A 20,116-nucleotide genomic window follows, 5' to 3' on the forward strand; every position below is an offset into this window, starting at 1 on the left:
AAATCTTTCTTCTCTCACCTTAAAAAAATTGCCCCCTAGTTTTGAACTCTGCCATCCTAGGGGAAAGACCATTGTCATTCACCTTATCTATAACCTTCATGATTTTATAAATCTCAACAAGGTCACCCCTTAACCTCCTACACTCCAGTGAAAAATATGCCAGTCTCTCCAGTCCATTTTTATATCTTAAACTGTCCAGTCGTGGCAACATCATGGTAAATCTTTTCTGAACCCTCTCCAGTTTAATAATATCCTTCCTATAACAGGGTGACTAGAACTACGTGCAGTACTCCAGAAGAGGCCTCACCAATGTCTTATACATAGAAACATGGAAGATAGAAGCAGGAGGAGGCCATTTGGCCCTTCAAGCCTGCTCCTCCATTCATCATGATCATGGCTGATCTTCCCAATCAATAGCCTAATCCTGCTTTCTGCCCGTAACCTGTGATCTCATTCGCCCAAATGCAATATCAAGCCGCCTCTTGGATACATTCAATGTTTTAGCAACAACAACTTCCTGTGGTAATGAATTCCACAGACTCATCACTCTTTGGGTGAAGAAATGTCTCCTCATCTCCATCCAAAATGGTCTACCCCGAATTGTCAGACTGTGACCCCTGGTTCTGGACACACCCATCATCAGGAACATCCTTCCTGCGTCTACGATGTCAAGTCCTGTTAGAATTTTATAAGTCTCTATGAGATCCTCCCTCATTTGTCTGAACAGTGAAAATGATCCTAACCTAGTCCAACTTTAATATGATGTACCAACTCCTATACTCAAAGGTCTGAGCAATGAAGGCAAGTATGCTAAACACCTTCTTAACTAGCCAGTCTACCTGTGTTGCAGATTTCAAAGAATTATGTACCTGAACTCCTAGGTTTCTACGTTCTACAACACTACCCAGGGCCCTACTTTTAATTGTATAAGTCCTGTACTTTTTTGCATTAATAAAATGTAATACCTCACATTTATCCAAATTAAAACTCCATCTGCCACTACTCAGCCCATTGACCCAATTGATCAATATCTCTTTGTAATCTTAGATATTCTTCTTCACTGTCCACTCTACCACCAATTTTGGTGTCATCTGCAAACTTACCAACCATGCCTCCTATATTCTTCTCCAAATCTTTTATATAAGGGACAAACAAAAGAGGACACAGTACCAATCCCTGTGGAACATCACTGTTCACAGGCCTTCAGTGGGAAAAACAACTGTAAACACCACTCTCTGTCCCGGAGTGTCCAGTGTCCTTGCTGTGGTATTATAATGATAAATGCTGGTACAGACCAAGGTCCAGCAGTGAAGTGCAGAAGCGTACTGTAAGCAGATCAGAGATGTGACATGAAGGTTCTTATTAACTGGCACATTGCTGATGCCAATGTCAATGGAGTTTCACAAGAATGGTCCGAGGAATATAAGGTGTGTCATATAAGGAGCTGTTGAGGACTATGGATCCATATTCAATGGAGTTTCCAAGGACTGGGGGGGATCTCTTTGAAACTTATAGAATACTGGGAGGCCTGGTTAAAGTGGACATGGAAAAGATGTTTCCATTAGTAGGAAAGACTGTGGCACAGTCTCAGAGAGAAGGGATAACCTTTTAGAACTGGGATGAGGAAAAATTTCTTCAGTCAAAGGTTAATGAATCCGTGGAACTCTTGCTGCAGAGGAGTGAGCCAAGGTCATCGAATATATTTGAGATAGAAATTGATATTATGGGGAGAAGGCAGGAAAATTGGATTGAAAAATGTATCAGCTGTGATTGAATAGTGGAACATACTTTATGGGCTGAATAGTCTAATTTCACTCCGAAAAAATGTGGTCTTATGGACGTGGGGTGCTTGTGGCCAGTATCCATGTATCATGAAATATTGGTGTCTAACATGAAGGTCCTTTGAAGGAAGTGGTGAGCTGAAGTTACCAGGTACTTGCTCTGATTTCCATATCAAGGTTTCTCTAACTTTAGTTTATTCTGGCCCATTTAGAGATGAGAAACTGAATATTAATGAGACAAGCTAGGCCATTAATAAAGCATTGAACAATCTGTTATCTTCCTTAATTGGCCACTCGCTGCTGCAGAGTGAGGAATGCATCACACCATTCAGCAAAAGCATAAAATATGGTACAAGATGCTCCTGACATTGAGATATACCTAGCAGGACTCCTCGTCTGATTTTGCCACAAATTTTACCAAAGCCCATTATTCAACCCCTATAAGATTCTGCCACTGCGTCTACATAGTAACATAACATAGAACATAAAATAGTACAGCACAAGAACAGGCCCTTCAACCCATCATGTCTGTGCTGATCATGAAGCCATTCTAAACTAATCCCACCTGTCTGCACATGGTCTGTGTCCTTCTATTGCGTGCCTGTTCATGTGTCTATCTAAATGCCTCTTATACCCTGCTAACATATTTACTTCTACCACCTCCCCTGTCATCATGTTCCGGGCACTTACCACCCTCTGGGTAAAAAAAATGTTACTCACACGTCTCCCTTAAACTTTTCCTCTCTCACTTTAAATCTATGCCCCTTAGTATTTGACATTTTCACCCTGGGAAAAAGACTGTCACTGCCCACCCTATCCCTGCTTCTCGTAGATTTTTTAAGAATTCTATCAGACCACCCCTTAGCCTCCTGTGCTCTAGTGAAAACAATCCAAGTTTGTCCAACCTCTCCTATAGTTAACATCCTGGTAACATTTGTTTGCACCCTCTCCAAAGCTTCACATTCTTCCTATAGTATGGAGACCAGAACTGCACACAATATTTATACAGCTGCAACACCTTCGTGGATGTATGGCGCGACCAAATCTGATTCTTATAAAGCAAATATAACTGTGTAGTTTCACTCTGCATTGTGTTATGCAGATGGATGTATGGTTAAATGCATGGTTATTGCTGCCATGATATCTTCAGTCTCCATATTGTCATCCTGTGTAATGGGTGGTTGATGATATGCACGTTGAATGTGTTGCTTGTTTCTTCACTGGACTTGAACATTGCTCATTATAACTTCAAATGACCTAGATTAGATACAATAATGTTTCTTTCCATTAAATCACATGATCCTATACAAATGTTGAACTCTTATGCTTTATCCTGGTTCAAGTTGGAATAATTGTCTATTTGTTCATTGATCAACCTCTTGTATAATTTTCTCCCTTCTTTCCAACAATGTGTGTCATGCATGTGTATCTGGGTGGTGACAGTGTGGAGCGAAGAAATGTGAGGTTCGGTCTCAGGAACATGAGAACTGCTGCTGAGGGTAAACTTTTGCTTTGAGCTATAGTATGTGGATTTAACATTGCTATCCAAAAGTCTGCACACGTTGTGTTAAATGATCATGGATTTTACGCTACAAATGGTATGCTCTATGAGACCATATAACGAAAAGTAGTGAGGATAGGAGGTAAACGTTGAACACCCTGTCTCCTGAAAATGTTGTGGAAGAGTACACGAGTGTACTGTGGTCCATTGTTGGACACAGTTGTTGAGGTACACTGAACATATTGAATATAGCAGCACTAATGGTATCTTGTACAAATGCGAATTTGGTGAAATTGTTGGTGACCGAAATGTAATCATTTGTCTGTGAAAATTAAAAATTTCAGTGGAAATCTTCCACTACAGCTCAGAGGAACTTTGTGTAGGAGAGGTTCTCTTGATTGTTCATGTTGATGTAACGGACATTTTTCACACAAAACGGTTAGCTGATCAGTATCCTTGTTAATGCCAGGATTTATATCCTAAGTTCTTGGTTTTTTTCTCACACTAGACAGGGTGTCAAGTTTACCACTATTAGTGTCTGTCTCTGGTCTGTATGCTGTAATTTTGCAGTTGCTTTTTGGGTTTTGTTGACACACTTGCATGTGATAGACAAACTTTGGAAGTTTCTTTGATATTGTTCCTTGGTTACTTTTCTACAAATGTTGCTTTTGAGCACTGCATTGTCCTTTGGGTTTCCCTGAGTGACTTTACTGCTTATGTCCTCTTGTGGGCTATAGCTTGCATATATCACAAAATGCTGGGCACTGTCTTGGTGAGTGAAACCAACTACATCTCAAGCAGGATTTTGATGTTCAACTGAACCATTGATGGCTGCAATAGCTGTTCGATTCAAACAAGTACAGATGGCACTGGTCTGCTCTCATTCCTTTAAAACTGCATCCTTTTCTAGCAGAGCATCTATGGTATATTTCTTAGGTTTGTTCCGAAGTGTACTTTAGATGGATTTGATGAGTGTAAAGGGAATGATCAGTTGCATAAGCCCCTCAGCCAAATTAGTTTTGCTGAAATTACATTTTGTACCTTTGCATTAACACCTGACTAGGAATTGATGCATTATCTCACCTAGTTATTGTTGGTATGATGTGAATTCAAAATTGTGTATCCTGAAATTGATTGGAACTTTAAGTTGATATTCTAATATCTGACAATCTTCATCAGGATCTTTGCAATTGTGGTCATGAATACAAAAGGATTTTATTCTTTTTAATGCTTCAGTACCCAAAGCAAGGTGATATTTGAATGCCTATTGTTCTTTATCAGTTATCTGCAGATCCATTAATCAAATCTTGATTCTTCTTTAAACAAATGAAATTCTGACAAAATTCAATGGAACATCAGCCTGTGATGAGCCTTTGTTTTCCATCTTCCTTGTGTAGTTTTATCTTTTTTAGAATTCTAGGAGATTTGTAACGCAGTGTAGTGCTTTTCTGTTTCTTTATTTGCTGTATTCTCTCTTTTTCCAGCTTTAAACACTGTTGGCTCTTTAAAAGCAGCAGCCTTGTTTCGAGAAGGGGCATTTGCACTAAATATGAAGCAGTTTGTATTTCATATTTGTGCCGTTTCAGGTAAGGTAATTGACTATTGAGGTAAGGCCTCTTTAGTATAGAATTTGTTTCTTGTGCAATTATTTCTGTTTTGTTCCAGGAGTGTTTTCTTAGAGTGGGTACTGTCTTCAGCATTTTGGATCAGATCAGCACTGCCATGATGTTTTCATATTGTGGTAGTTTAACTTCTGTGATACGTTCAGACCCAGAGTTAGTCTCAAGTGTGATAAAGGATACCACTTTCAATCTGGCAGATGAGACAAATCATGAACTCTACTGACAAACACCAGAAGTAATGGTAGGGCCTCAGGTAATGTTATAGAACAGAGGGATCTAGGAGTTCAAGTACATAATTCTTTGAAGTTTGTGTCACATATAGAGAGGGTGGTTAAAAAGGCACTTAGCACACTTGCTTTCATTGCTCAGTCCTTTGAGTGTAGGAGTTGGGAAGTCATGTTGAGGTTGTATGGGAGATCGGTGAGGCCTTTTCTGCAGTACGGTGTCCTGTTCTGATCATCCAGTTATTGGAAGGATACTAATTAAGCTAAAGAGGGTTCAGAAGAGATTTACCAGGATGTTGTCTTGTAAAGAATGTTTGAGTTAAAAGAAGGGCAGGATAGGCTGGGAGTTTTTTCACTGGAGTGTAAGACGCTGAGAGGTGACCTTATAGAGGTTCATAAAATCATGAGGAGTATAGATAGTGTTAACGGTAAGTGTCTTTTATCCAAGGTGAGGGATTTCAAGACTAGGGGGCATATTTTTAAGGTGAGAGAAGAGATTTAAAAAAAAAGACATGGGGCAATTTTTTTAACACAACGGGTGGTTCACGTGTGGAACAAATTTCCTCAGGAAATGGTAGATGTGGGCACAGTCACAAAATTTATAAGACACTTCGATCAGTACATGAATAAGTAAGGTTAGAGGGATTTGGGCCAGGAGCAGGCAGGTGGGACTAGTTTAGTTTGGCCTGATAAAGACTACTGCACTTGCATCTGTACAGGGACAGACCCCAGTAGAGAGAGAAAAAGGAGGTAGCACACGGGAATGGTTGTGTGCAGAGGCCGATAATGTGAAAATATTATCAGAGGAACTTTCAAGGCCTCATCACTGTCCTGTCTCACTAAGGACAATGACACATTACCCCTGCCTTTCTGCAGCAGAACAGTTCAGAGGAGATGTGGAATCTGTCTGTAATACAGTAGAATGTGGGTGGTTTTCATAATTTGCAGAGTCACCCTCTTGCAGGGACTCATTAGTATGTGGTGACTCGGGTTTTCTCCGAGGAGTCTTTTAGTGGAAATTTGTATCATTGCAAGACGTTCAACATCAGTTTTTAATCATGCTGACTTGAAAATATGATTCAGGTGAGATCCCACCTAACCTTCTAAGAGGATTCATTTATGCACATGCAGTTGTGCTGGTGCATTGACGGCATGTGTCCTGTAACAGTGCATCATCAGCAGAAACAAACTCTGCGGAATTGACAACAAAGACCAGCAGCTGGTGTTCTGCATGTAACAGCCCTGGAGGAGAGAATGATTTAGCCAAGGGAATGTACGAATGTTGAAATCTGCATGATTAAGGTGATCATACTTCATTAATTGCTGAAGTCAAGTCAAGATAACTTTGCATTGCAGGAGATGTAGGTCTGAAAGGTTGACTCTGTTATCCGGCAGCAAACTTGTTTTCAAACTCGTTAATAATTGGTTATTAATGAGAGCAAAAATCTAGAATTGTGGGAATAGTAAGAGGTTCATGGTGTCCTTGAATGTGTATTCATAGTGTCACAATTCATGCATATAACTGGAGCAAAACCAATTCAGGATCACACCAGGCTCTATAATTCACACAGACCATCCATTATTCTCTATATTATCTCCATCGTCCAGACAAGAAACTGAGGAGAAAAGAACAATGATGGTACTCACAGTAGGTTTAAAGAAAGGTTACATGTGGAGGAGATCTTATCTTATAGATGGGAACATTCATTTCTGTCATCATTTATAGTCTGATACTTAATGATGTATGGCACCTTAGAGAACTGAGGAAACAAGAATATAATTGTAGTTATTCAGAAACATTTTAGATTGTATGCAGCTTAAGTCAGTCAGATGTACTGTATTTCAGTGTTAGTGTTGGCAAGAAAGAAAGAACTTGCATTTGTATCACACCTTTTCACCACAGCCTCAGATGCTTAACAGCCCTTGAAAGATATTCTATTGAAGTCTAATCACTGTTGTAATGAAGGGAAACAGAAGCTGTTAATTTGCACTTGGCAAAGTCCCACAGACAACAACGAGATTAATGACCTGATAGTTTGTTTAATTGATTAATCTGTTTCAGTTATGTTCGTGGAGGGATAAATATTGGCTGGAACACGAGGGCGAATTCCTCTGCAAGTCTTTTAAATTGTTACACATTATTCACCAAGAGGTCAGACAGGGCTCCAATTTGAACAACCTGCCCAAAGGCAGACAGCACTGCTTCAGTACAGCTAGATCACATGTTGAAGTTTCTCAAATGAGCCTTAAAACTCCTCAATTTATGACGACAAAGTACTACCTGTGAGCCAAAGGCTGAGACAAGGAAACAGTGGATATTTTGAAAACTAGAAAAATCCATTTGACCATGAAATCACCATTATAATTGGTTTCCCTACCTTGCCAACTTTGGAGATGGAAAGATTCAGTCTACTGGCTGTGCATGCTGTTAAATGACCCAGTGTTCGATAATGAAAGTAGGGAGAGGTCTGGCTGCAGTTTTACAATCGACATTGCCGTGGATCAAGGTTCACTAACGTGAGTGCATATTTGGCAAAATAGCTCCAATATCTTCCTTCTCCCCTCAGTCTAACATTCAGAATCATAGAATCCCCACAGTGCAGGCAGAGGCCATTTGACCCATCAAATCTGCATTGACCCTCCAAAGAGCATCCCAGCCAAACCCAGCTTCCTCCACATGGGGTTTTATCAACAGCTAACCCATCTAAACTGCACATCCCCAGAGGCTGTGGGGCAATTTTTTTTTTTTTGCATGGCTAATCTACCCCTAAACTGAAAATCTTTGGGCTGTGGGAGGAAACCAGAGCACCCAGGGAAAACCTGTGCTGACATGGCAAGACTTGTAAACTCTGCACAGACAGTCACCCAGGGTTGGGATTGAACCTGGATCACTAGTGCTGTAAGGCAGCAGTGCTAACCACTGAGCCACTAGTGGGTGCCCCAATGTTGCAGTAGAATCATTTGAATAGGACTGTTTTTGTAGTAAGCAAGAAAATCTGTTTATCTGAGCCATTTTTACTAAACATCATAATATGTGCTGAATCTGATTGGCATTGCTTTCCCCTCTAACTAGTTTGTAAAAAGTAGGTACATACTGTATGACATGATGAAAATTTTAGACTTGAATTTTCACCAATAGCTCATTATGGTCAGATGCCATTTGGGTGGTCATGCAAAATCTGTTACATGGAGATAAATGACTGATTATTGCCTTCTGTATGTCTGGTTCTGTTAACAGTGTCAAGCCCTTTCATGGCATTGAGTTCTAGGTGCCTGGTTGGTGCTCTTGAATCTTGTTCACTGACATCCAAGGAACAAGGGAATATTAATAAACAGCATTTTTAATTGAAGAAAGAGAAAGAAAAGGAAAGTCAGAAATAAAAGGATGATAGAAAAAATAAATCAAGTAGAAAAATCAAATCAGACAAATAATAGCTCCCTGCTTGGACTGCTTTACAATTAGAAATGTAGGTATGACAATTAATTAGTTTTTAAATGATGTGTTGAAATATTAGAATGTGTTAAGCAAGTTTTCAAAGAATATCAATAGCTCCTGATCTCCAAGAAAGGATTAGATCATAGATCACAGAATCTCTACAGTGGGGAAAACAGGCCCTTTGGCCTAACAAGTCCACACTGACCCTCAGAGCATCCCACCCAGACCTAACACCCTAATTGACACATCCCTGAACACTACAGGCAATTTAGCATGGCCAATCCACCTAGCTTGCACATCTGTGGATTGTGGAAGGAAACCAGAGCACCTGGAGGAAACCCACACAGACATGGGGAGAATATGCAAACTCCACACAGACAATCACCCAAGGGTGGAATTGAACTGGAGTCCCAGACACTGTGACACAGCAGTGCTAACCATTGAGCCACCATGCTGCCCCATAATAAGCTTCCACAGAGAACAAACTCTACTGCGATTTAAAATCCAGGACACTGAGCCTCCATTTAGCACCATAAGCCTGACAAAATAGATATAATTTCCACGGTGTCCAATGGGCATGAGCTTGGTATAACATTTGAAATCCAAAGTATTAGGTAATTTTCTTTCATTTGTCCTGAGATTTGGGTGTCATTGGCTAAGGCATCATTTATTGTCCAGAAAGCAGCAAGGAGTCAAGCTGTGGGTCTGGAGTCACATGAAACCTAAATCAGGGAAAGATAGCAGATTTTTTCCCTAAAGGATGTTAGTGAACTGGATGAGTTTATAAACAACAGTCAATTAGGCTAGCACTTTAATTCCAGATTTTTAAGCATTCAAAATTTCACATCTGTCATGGTTGGATTTGAACCTTTGTTCTCAGAATATTAGTTTCGGTTTCTAGATTATGAATCCAATGATATTATCATAACACCACCAGATTCCTGCAGTCATTGCTGTTTTTAGACATCTGAACTATAGTTCTTGTGGGCTGGGCACCTGGTTACTTAGTTTGCATGTTAACCTTCACCTTCATCCATAACCTGTCATTTTCGTCCATATTTCTGAGCTTGTATGTTTGACAAAGGCAAGAACATAGAGCAAAAGTTCTGTACCCAAAAATTAAGAATTTCTGAAATGGTAGCCAGTTCACTGGGACTTAGAGCTGTTGCTAACCCATAATCATCGGTCCACCACCACATACTCAACTCGCAGCCTATCCTTCCAGCCCATCCAGACTTGGATTTAGGTGAGGCAAACAGACAGACAGACAGACAGACATCGACATTAAGAACAGAAAATGCTAACATACTCAGCAGATCTGGCACCATCTGTGGAGAGAGATACAGGGCCAACATGTCACCAGAATGGATATTAATTTTTGACCCTTTACAAATAGGTGCGTTGCTTCCAGAATTGTGACAAGCTTACCCAACTTATGTTGACAAGGTTAGAAATCAAACCTACTGCTGACTCCAGATTTAAGATTAGATGGACCTAATAGTTCCAAAGAAATTTCAAATGCTGCCTCTCTGAAGCCAGTTTTACTAAGTAGCTGAAAAATCTCCAAGGATACAGAGGACAGACTATAGTAACTCAAAGGCTTTTCAGTTTGTTATGATCCCAGCTAATGTTATTATTGGAGAAGTTAGATCCCAGATCAAAATCGACTTGATATATTTTCTTTGTTTTTGTTTTAATGCAGTGATTGCTCACTGAAACGCAAGTACACAGTGATGCAGACTTTGCTTCACCAATAAGACAGAAGCTTATTAATAAAAGAAATGCAGATAAAAATCAAATAAACCAAACCATGTACCTATATTACAACTTCAGTGATTTTCAAACACACAATAGAAGTATAATCCCATTAATCTCAATGCACTCTTTTCTAAATTGAAAGGAAAAACAATAGTACCCAAAAAAACACCCAGGTACAAAATCAAAAACACACACTTTGTATAATTCCCAAAATCATCACTTGTTTGGTATTCATACCTTTAATGCCTCAGTGGGTGTAAGTCTCTTGTAACTTTAATTTATGGACTAGAACTGCAGATGTCTTCTTCCTGGAGCTATTGTATAGTTGAGCTTAAATGTACTCAGCTTCAAGAATACTCTTCAGGCTTTTACCCACACATGGTCTGGGACTATCGCAAAGTCTTTATTCTGAGGTAAATCTAGTTTTCACTGCAACCTTCCCTTCTCAGGAACACTGGTCAATACAAGTATCTTCACTGAAGGACTTCACAATGCTGCCCAAAACTTAAAGTAAACTAAAATGTAATTCTCTCTCTCTCTCTCTCAAGAGAAGGGTGCTTCCCTTAAGCTTAATAAACTTCTCCTGGCCTAAACCAGAACATTTTACTGTAAGAGCCAAATACTGCAGATGCTAGAAATCTGAAATAAAACCACAAATGCTGGAGAAACTCAGCAGGTTGGCAGCATCTGTGGAGAGAGAAATGTAATTAAAATTTCAATTCTAACATGACTCTTCTACAAAACTCCATTCTGGACTGGAAACATTAACTGTTTCTTTCTTCACTGATGCTGCTAGACCCGCTCAGTTTCTCCAGCTTGTCTATCTTGTCCAATCATAAAAACTCTACCAATGCACATAAAATCCCATTCATTCTTCTCGCTACGCCTTAAAACTATTTTAAAAGAAATCACCATGGCTACAGAAATACGTAAAATTAATTACTAACTTCAGACACACAGAAAACCTACATGTTACCAACTTAAAAACCAAAAAATCCAGTATAAATCACAATCACATCACAAGTAGGATATCTCAAACCAGAACTTTTACCACCCAGAAAGGAAATGGCTGCAAATGCAAAGAAACAGCATAACTTCTAAGTTTTCCCTCCAAGTTTAACCTCATCCAAACTGCTATCTATCACTGTTGCATTGTTAAGTTCTAAAACTCCAACTTAATAGATCTGCTGGAGTACCTTCACAAACTGGAATACAGGAGTTTAAAAGATAGACCCACTAGTACATTCAGGGCAAACAGGGTTAATCTATAAATGTTGACCTTACTGGCCAAATCCAAACTACAGAATGTATTGAAAACATTGTTCATTACTGGAAATTCTCACTATAAAATACAAGTGTCTAAATAACAGATGAGTGTTGAATTGGCTTTATCATGATGCCTTCCTCAGTCAAATTGCTCATTAGCTAAGCATACCCTTGAACAATCAGCACCTGCTTGATGTACTGGATGAGGCTGGTGATTGTGAATCTGTATCCCAACACTAGTGAAGGAGGGGAGAGAACATTAAATTCAGAAGCAACTAGTCCCTTCCATTTGTGTATTGTTCACCCAGGAATTAAAAAAAGAAATAGCTTGCATTGACGTAGCACTTTTCACAACCTCTGGTGCACTTTGCAGCCAATGAAGAACATTTGAATTGTAGCCGCTGTTTAATGTAGGAAAAGCAGCAGTCGATTTGCACACAGCATGGTCCCAAAGAGAAATTTGTAACAAGCAGATAATCAGATTTTGTGATAATTGTTGAAGGACATGAGACTTGGGGAGAAATCCTGATTCTATTACAAAATACTGCCATTGGATCTTACCCATATACTCAGAGAGCCAATTTAACATCTCATCCAGGAGACAGTATCTTTGACACTACAGCACTCATTCAGTACTGCACTAAAGTTCCAGCCCACTTTATATTCTTAGGTCACTGCATTGGATTTAAACCCACAAATGTTCTGACTGTAAAGGTGAGAGTGGTACCACTGAGACAGGATGCTGGCACATATTTAATACATGGATAATCTAGGAAAATTAAATCAATCTATCCTGTTTTTAATATTCTGGTGAAATTAAACAGTTATTCACTGCACACATTATTCACATTAGTCAAAAGGGGAACTACCAATTTGTCCTCGTTTTTCTAATTGGATGTGTATTTGATTCATATTTTTCTTTCTTCTATCACCAACAGCCTCACAATTTCATCAGAAAGGACAGCTGCCCCACTGCAGACATCTCCACAATCTCAAACCAGCACCAGTCCTGTGAACTGAGGTGGACTCCCTGGTGATTTTTTCCCTTCCTTCTGTCAGCCAGTCAGCTTGACAACTGAGGGCTCCTCATGTTAAAAAGCTAATAACCTATTTAAAATTTTTGATAGCCTGGGGGCAACTGGCAATTATAGATTTCAATTCCTGCCACCCACTGGCTTTTTTGACAGCCTAATGTCACAGTACATAAGCACTTACAAATGTGACTTCTTAGGCCACTCATCTTTCCAGTTATTTGTGGTGAAAGGCAGCCATTTTGGTTCACATGCATACACAATAAAAAGCTATTACATCTTGACAGCATTGCTCAAGAGTTGTCATCCTGGAGGTATTAAAGGTGGGAGAGGACTGATCAAATCAGCTGAAATTTTTTCAATTAAAACAGCTACACACCCAGAGGCAAAAACAGTCATACATGAAAATGAAAAAAAATGGCTGTACTGGACCTCCATTTTGAGGAAAAGAAGACAGGTTGGATCAGTATGTGTCATTTGCAACTTTTACTGCTTTTTGCCTTCTGAGCATTATACAATGTATCTTCTGTGCTGCCATCTTTGGTCTAACTTGGATTTTGGGAACAGGTATATTTATTTGAACTTGTGAATGAACTGATAATACTCTGCTTTAAGATTGTGACCTTTAAGAGAATCTGTTATTTTAAAAATAAATCATTGAAAAATACTGCAGGCTTTTGAGAATAACACTTAAATTATCTGCTCCAGAATTAAAGCTTTGTAAAGCAATGGACTGTTCAGTGTCTTTTTCACATTATTTAAAGATATCGGCTGAATTTTGTTTTCTCCAATATGCAGTTGTGTATTTTTTAGCACTGTAAAATCTTTGATGAACCTCTAGAATGGTGCAAAATTTTCTGAAATCTACCATAAAAACATTCGGTATTAAAAAATTAATGCAAGACAATAGCAGAAATTTTAGATGCCATTAGATGTAATTGGATGTGACCTCCTGCTACAACCGTGGAAAAATAAAACCCACACCAGACACTTGAATCTTAATTTTTTTTTTTAAAAGAGTTCATAACATTCAAGCAGCCCTAAACATTGGAACGTAAAAATGTCCCCTGGTGTTTTTCTCTGCTGTTTTAGAAGAGATGTTAACCTATTAATTTTTAATGAATAGGTCAAACTGCTTAAGGAAATTTATGGTGTCAGCTGTGGCTCAATGGTAGCAATCTTGGCTGAGTAGGCAAGTTGTGGTTTCACAATTCCACTCTAGAAAATTGAGCATAAAACTTAGGTTAATGCTCCCAATGCAGTACAAGCGGGAGTGCTGCAATTTCTGATGTTGATGTCGATGTCGTGTCTGCCCTCTCAGACGGAAGTAAAAGACCTATATCACTATTTCAAAGAGGACCAGAGGACTTCTGCCTGGTGTCCTGAGAAATATTCATTCCTCACCCAATATCACAAGAGATTATCTGGCTGTTGTCCAGTTGCTTTTGTGGGACCTTCCTGTGTGCACATTGTAGTGTATGAAATGCAATAGCCAATGACGACTATGCTGCATAAGTATTTCATTGACTGTAAAACACTTTGGAACCTCTTGACGTTGTGAAATGATGCTATATAAATGCAAGTCATTTAACTTGGGACTATTCTACAAGATTAATATCGGTTCAAGTTTAATTGCCAATAACATGGAGGTAATAACAAGTGGCTTTCCAAATCAGTGCAATGGTGTTACTGATCTTTCAAAAAAGCTGATAACTTGGGATTCACCAGTACATTTTCATGCATCAAGAGTGGATGATATTTCTAAATCTATAAGCGGGTAAAGCGTTAATTCTACAAGGAAACACAGATTATTACTCCATATTTTTACTGGTGGAATAGAAGTGTCAAATGAATTGTTTCCAGCAGAGCTGCAGCATGAGACAGGTTAAGTCAAAAGGTTAAGTGCTGGAACTTTGAAAGGCATGATGTGAAATGAGGATAGACACAAAGATAGACACAGGTTCCTCTAGGCAATAACTCCCTCACCCCTCAAAAGAAGTAGTCTTGTGTGAAAAAGGGACACAATCACTTCAACAAGGACTGAGCAGAAAAAAAACATAAGGGGAAATCTCTGCTGAGCAGAAAAGGGTCAAATTGAGATGAATGTAATTAGTCACAGACAATTTTGCTGGTGTTCCCATGGAAACTGTGCTATTACTACACTGCCAGCAATAGTCATTCCTAGCAGGTTACCTTCCTTGGAGCGTTCTCAATTGTCATTAAGACCTTTGTTTGAATCAAAATGCAACCTTAAAGAAGTAAATTGGCTCAAAATTGGGACTGAATTCATTACATAAAAAAAATTATGAGATACAAATCTCATGGGAATGCTGAAAATCTGAAATAACTCTAGGCCTGGAATTGCTTTCTGTAGGTGGAAGTGTGGTGTAGTGGGCACTAAGGTTCTAATGCAATAAACACAGACCGTGGGTGGGTGTTTGGGAAGGGAAGGGTGGTAGAGGTCACTTGAATCTTTAGGCTGATTAGACATCACTGACATGTCTAATATCTCCAATCTAGTGATGGGGTGATGCAGGGCCAAACTGTAATTGGCCTTTGATCTTTGTTAAATGATGGCCAAATTCAATGACTACAAAGCATGGTTTTGGAAACTGGGTGTTTTATCAGCCATTATGGCCCAAGCAATACCAGACAGAAAGACATATCATCAAAAGATATCATCAATTTAGATGTTTCTAGTTTTTGTATGGTTTCCACATATGTTGAATCCAAAAATAGGGCAATTAACATTAGGTAGTGACTAAACCAATAAAGAACACAGGAAAACCTTCAGACAGTTGAGAAGGCTATATCTTCTACCACCTGGAGTGATTGAGGTGAACAATATTAATCCAAATCATCAGCAGAGGCAAATATGTGTGGGAAAAAAAAGAACTAAAAATGACACTAATAAGATTAGATGAATCAGGATAACAGGCAGCTTCACAGAACTCCTGTGGACCCCTGATGACATATAACCAGTTTTTCTATTGTTGCCTTTTCTCCCTTCTCCAGATCCTTACCCAATAGCTGTTGGCAGTGAATATAATATTCAGAACCTCTGGTGGTATGATTCTCTTTATCCATAGCTTAGGGGTTGCACGGTGGCACAGTGGTTAGCACTACTGCCTCACAGTGCCAGGGACCCAGGTTTGATTTTAACCTTGTGTGGAGTTTGCATGTTCTCCCATGTCTGTGAGGGTTTCCTCTGGGTGCTCTGGTTTCATCCCACAATCCAAAGATATGTAGGTTAGGTGGATTGGTCATGCTAAATTCCCATGGCTAATCCACCTAGCCTGCACTAAGTGGATTAGCCATGGGAAATGGGGGAAGCTGGGTCTGGGTGGGATGCTCTTCAGAAGGTCAGTGCAGACTCCTTGGGTCAAATGGTTTCTACCTGCACTGAAGGGATTCTATGAAGAATTTTCTGGAATATCCTGAGTCATCCCTCCTTTTTTATTATCTCCTAAAGGAATATGCTCCACTTGTATGACAGCCACAGTTTAATAGTTATTTATTTTGCAGAGGTACCTTTTAGAAGGATTCTTTAGGCATTCCCATTACTGCAATAACTCTCATTTAAACTTTCAACAATTGGGTTTAGTATTCCAGTTTTATTACAATTGAAGTATAGCATTTCTTTATATCAGTTTTAGGTTCCAACTTTTTCCTTTATTTGTCATCCTTCTGTTTACTCCCTAACACTAATGCCTTTTTCATTCCCAGATTTTCTATTCCCCCGTTTCCTTGTGGATTCCCATATGATGACATCCCCACATGTAACAGTCTGAGAGATCTCAGGGGTATCCGCTAGAACTGTGGCTTCCTATCCCTTTGATACCTGTCATTTGTCTAGATTAGTCTGAAGGTTTACTGGAATGCTAGTTTGGTATGCTGCCCTACTAATGTTCTCAAAATCTGTCTCTAACCTCAGTGATTGAAAACACTGATCCCATAAAATGTACTTTTCTCGTGCATGTTCAACAAATGCCTGATTATGTTTCTTTCTTATCACCCTAAATTTTAATTGATAAGTTACAGGGATATGCTCATAGGCACTAATGGGGGGGGGGGGGGGCTGGGAAATCTTGTTGGGGTCTGAGTAACGTGGGCAGAATCAGGAGAGAAGTGTGGTGAGTCACATAGAGTCATAGTGTCCATTCAGCATGGAGACCCTTCGGTCCAACCAGTCCACCCTGACCATGTTCCCAAACCAAACTAGTATCACTTGCTTGCATTTAGCCCATATCCATCCAAACCATTCCTATTCGTGTACTTATCCAAATGTTTTTTTAAATGATGTAATGGTACCTGCATCCACCACTTCCTCTGGTCATTCATTCCACATGCAAACCACTCTGTGTAAAAAACATTGCCTTTGTGTCCTTTTTAAATCTTTCTCCTCTCACCTTAAAAACATGCCCTCTAGTTTTGAACTCCCCCAACTGAGGGAAAAGGCCCTTGCTATTCATCTTATTTATGCCCCATCATGATTTCATAAACCTCTCTTAGGTCACCCTCAATATCCTACGCTCCAGTGACGAAAGTCCCAGGCTATCCAGATTACGCCCTTGACATTGAGCTCATCGCAAGTCCATCTTTTATGTTTTTCACAAGTGGCATAGGTCAGTTCTGACTGGTCAGTGGGGAGTTGCCAGTTGATGCCAATTAATGCCCTTATTGACGGCCCAACAGGCCTCCTTAATATTCCAGCTGTGATCTTATTAAACTCACCCACCAAACCAGACGCTGGGAAAACACAACATTGAAACCAGAGCAGGAGCTTGTTGGGTTCAGCTCATGGTCACCCCCAAATGTCCTCCATTTTGGTCCATGGCTGAGCTGAAGAACAGGGAATGATCCACGAGCATCATTTTCACCCGCACTTCCGTCACGGACACTGGCACCTGACTTTCAAGGAGCCATCACCCACCATCTGGCATCCTTCTATGCACTGACACTGTGCCCTGCAAGGGCAGACAGGTCTGGGAGGGCATGCTGGCAACATCAAGTAGAGGTACTGCACAGGAGCCCAGTTGATAGGGTAGACAAGGCTGCCTACCAAAGATGCTCCTTTGCTCTCTCGGTGGGCATCCAACTGTTGCACACTGACAGGCTTGCAACATACATGCCAAGCCCACCTGTGGTGATTGGTGTGGTCATATGACCAGTCAGGTGGATATCCTGTGCAGCAGTCCTCAGTGAAGGGTTAGGTGCGTACATTTTGTTGTACGTCAGTGTACCACATCAGGCTGGCTCCTGTACCACGTGGCAGCAGCATTCACAAACATGTGTCATCTGTAGCAAACCATCAGACACATCTGAATGTCTTAAGGGGACAGTCTGAATAAAATCTGTAGGAGCACCTGTTAGTCAGGGGCAGAGTCCCATCCCAGTCTCGGCCCTCAGCTAAGGTCAGGTGTCTGGTCAGGGTGGCTTTACACTGGGTTCAATAGCTCTGTGCTCCAGGAAGCAGGTCATGGCCGGTCCATTGTTTCCATAGGGACCAGTCTGGGGGCAAGGTATTCAACGTGGTCTCTCCATGGCAGCTCCCACCTGTCCAGAGGCAGGTATGTGGTCGCAGGACTGGTTACATCGCTGCAGCTTCTGGGCAATGATGGTCGGTGTGTCACAGAACAGCAAATGAAGACCGGTGTATCTGCTTGCTGCTGCTTCTCATCCCTGCACATTTCTATGAAGTCCCTCATGGCAATAAAGCACAGGATCATCTCCTGCTGAGCTAGTGCTGAAGTATCCTGAGATGGTTCTCCCCGGATCTGCTGTGGGACAGTCTCTGTGCAGTACCCTGTCTCCCAATCCCACATAGATCATTGTTGTTCATCTAGCTATCGCTATCAGAGCTGGTTGGTGGGAGTTGTTCGAGAAAGCTTTGCTGACGTTTCCTCTAGGGAACCCTCACTGTTGTCAGGGTAATTGAGGTACTGTGGTGGGTCAGTGCAGCTGTGACACAGAAGACCCAGTGGTTAGGTGTGGCATTCCCTGCAGGGTACTGATGTGGAGGAGTGATGAGCCGGATTTACTTGGCTGCCAGGACATGAATGTTTCAGCATTTCTGCAACAGTGGTCCCAGCCCTCTCCTCAAAAGGAGGAGAGTTCTCACCTCATAGCAGGTGAGGTCATGGGGGGGTCTGGAACCATCCCTCTAACCTGCTCATAGTCTTTCTGCCTGCTTATGGAGCCTCTCTTCACTACAGTACCCTGTCCTCTAGGGCCTCCATTTCCATCTCTGAGAACTGTGGTGCCCACCACCCCTTCTCTGCCATCTCTCCTCACAACGCACAGGACATCTGCCAAACGCCATTGTTCCTCCAAGTGAGCTATTCAAAGATGGTGCAGACACAAGGGATTCTGGTCTTTGGATGAATATTCATTGAGGGGCAAGTTCTTTCTGGAATGGCACGTGGTAAGCTGGTATGGAAGCTAGACAAGATAAATGCCATGGGTCAGGAACAGCAATTGGTTTGGTGGGTTTTGGTAAGATTTTGTTGGAAACCTCACAACAAGAAATCAGTCCAGTGAACCTGACTCAACTTGCACTTAGTCAGAATCCCTACAGCGTGGAAGCAGACCATCGAGTCCACACCGATCCTCCAAGACCCACCCAGACCCAGCCCCCTACCTTATCCCTGTAACCCTGCATTTACCATGCCTAATCCACCTAGCATGCACATCCCTGGAAATTATGGGCAATTTAGCATGGCTAACCCATCTGACCTGCACATCTGTGGACTGTGGGAGGAAACCAGAGCACCTGGAGGAAACCAAACACAGACATGGGGAGAATGTGCAAATTCCAAACAGACAGTTGGCCAAGGATGGAATCAAACATGGGTCCCTGACGCTGTAAAACAGCAGTGCTAACCACTGAGCTACCGTGCCACTCTTGAATTGGAAAGAAAAAAAAAATGAATGAAAAAAAGCAATGGAAAGGGAAAAGGGTATTGCCTTCAGGTTGTTCTCTGACAAACAGCTGTACACATTCACAGCTGTAGCTGTCAAAACACTCTGAAACATTAAGGTTTAAATATCATTTGGCCATTTCTGCTTCATTACCAACTTATCAAATGAAGTGACACATTTCCACTTCATTCTCTGTAAATGTAGAGACTAAAAATGGGTTTGTAGTTAAAACAAATTCCTCTCAGAAATCAGTGTCATCCTCTGATCTACCACCTAATTTTTCTTCCTTTATTCTAAGCTTTTCTCTCCCTAATCATGCTGTCTGATTTCTCTGTTTGAAGTTCAAATTTTTAAAATTCTATTTCCTCTTCCATTGCTTCTTTTCTTTACAATTCAAACTTTCTTATTTCCAATCTACTTATCTTCTCATTCATGTTTTTACATTTCCAATTGAATCTTAGTGAATTCCAGCAGTGACACCTGTTTCAGATTTCCTCCTTTTAATTGTAAATGCTGTGTAATCCCTGTAAACATTTTACCCTTATGAAATCCTGCTTTTATTTCTACTTTAAATTT

Source organism: Rhincodon typus, chromosome 2 (genome assembly GCF_021869965.1).
Source record: "Rhincodon typus isolate 14 chromosome 2, sRhiTyp1.1, whole genome shotgun sequence".
In the NCBI taxonomy this organism is placed as follows: domain Eukaryota; kingdom Metazoa; phylum Chordata; class Chondrichthyes; order Orectolobiformes; family Rhincodontidae; genus Rhincodon; species Rhincodon typus.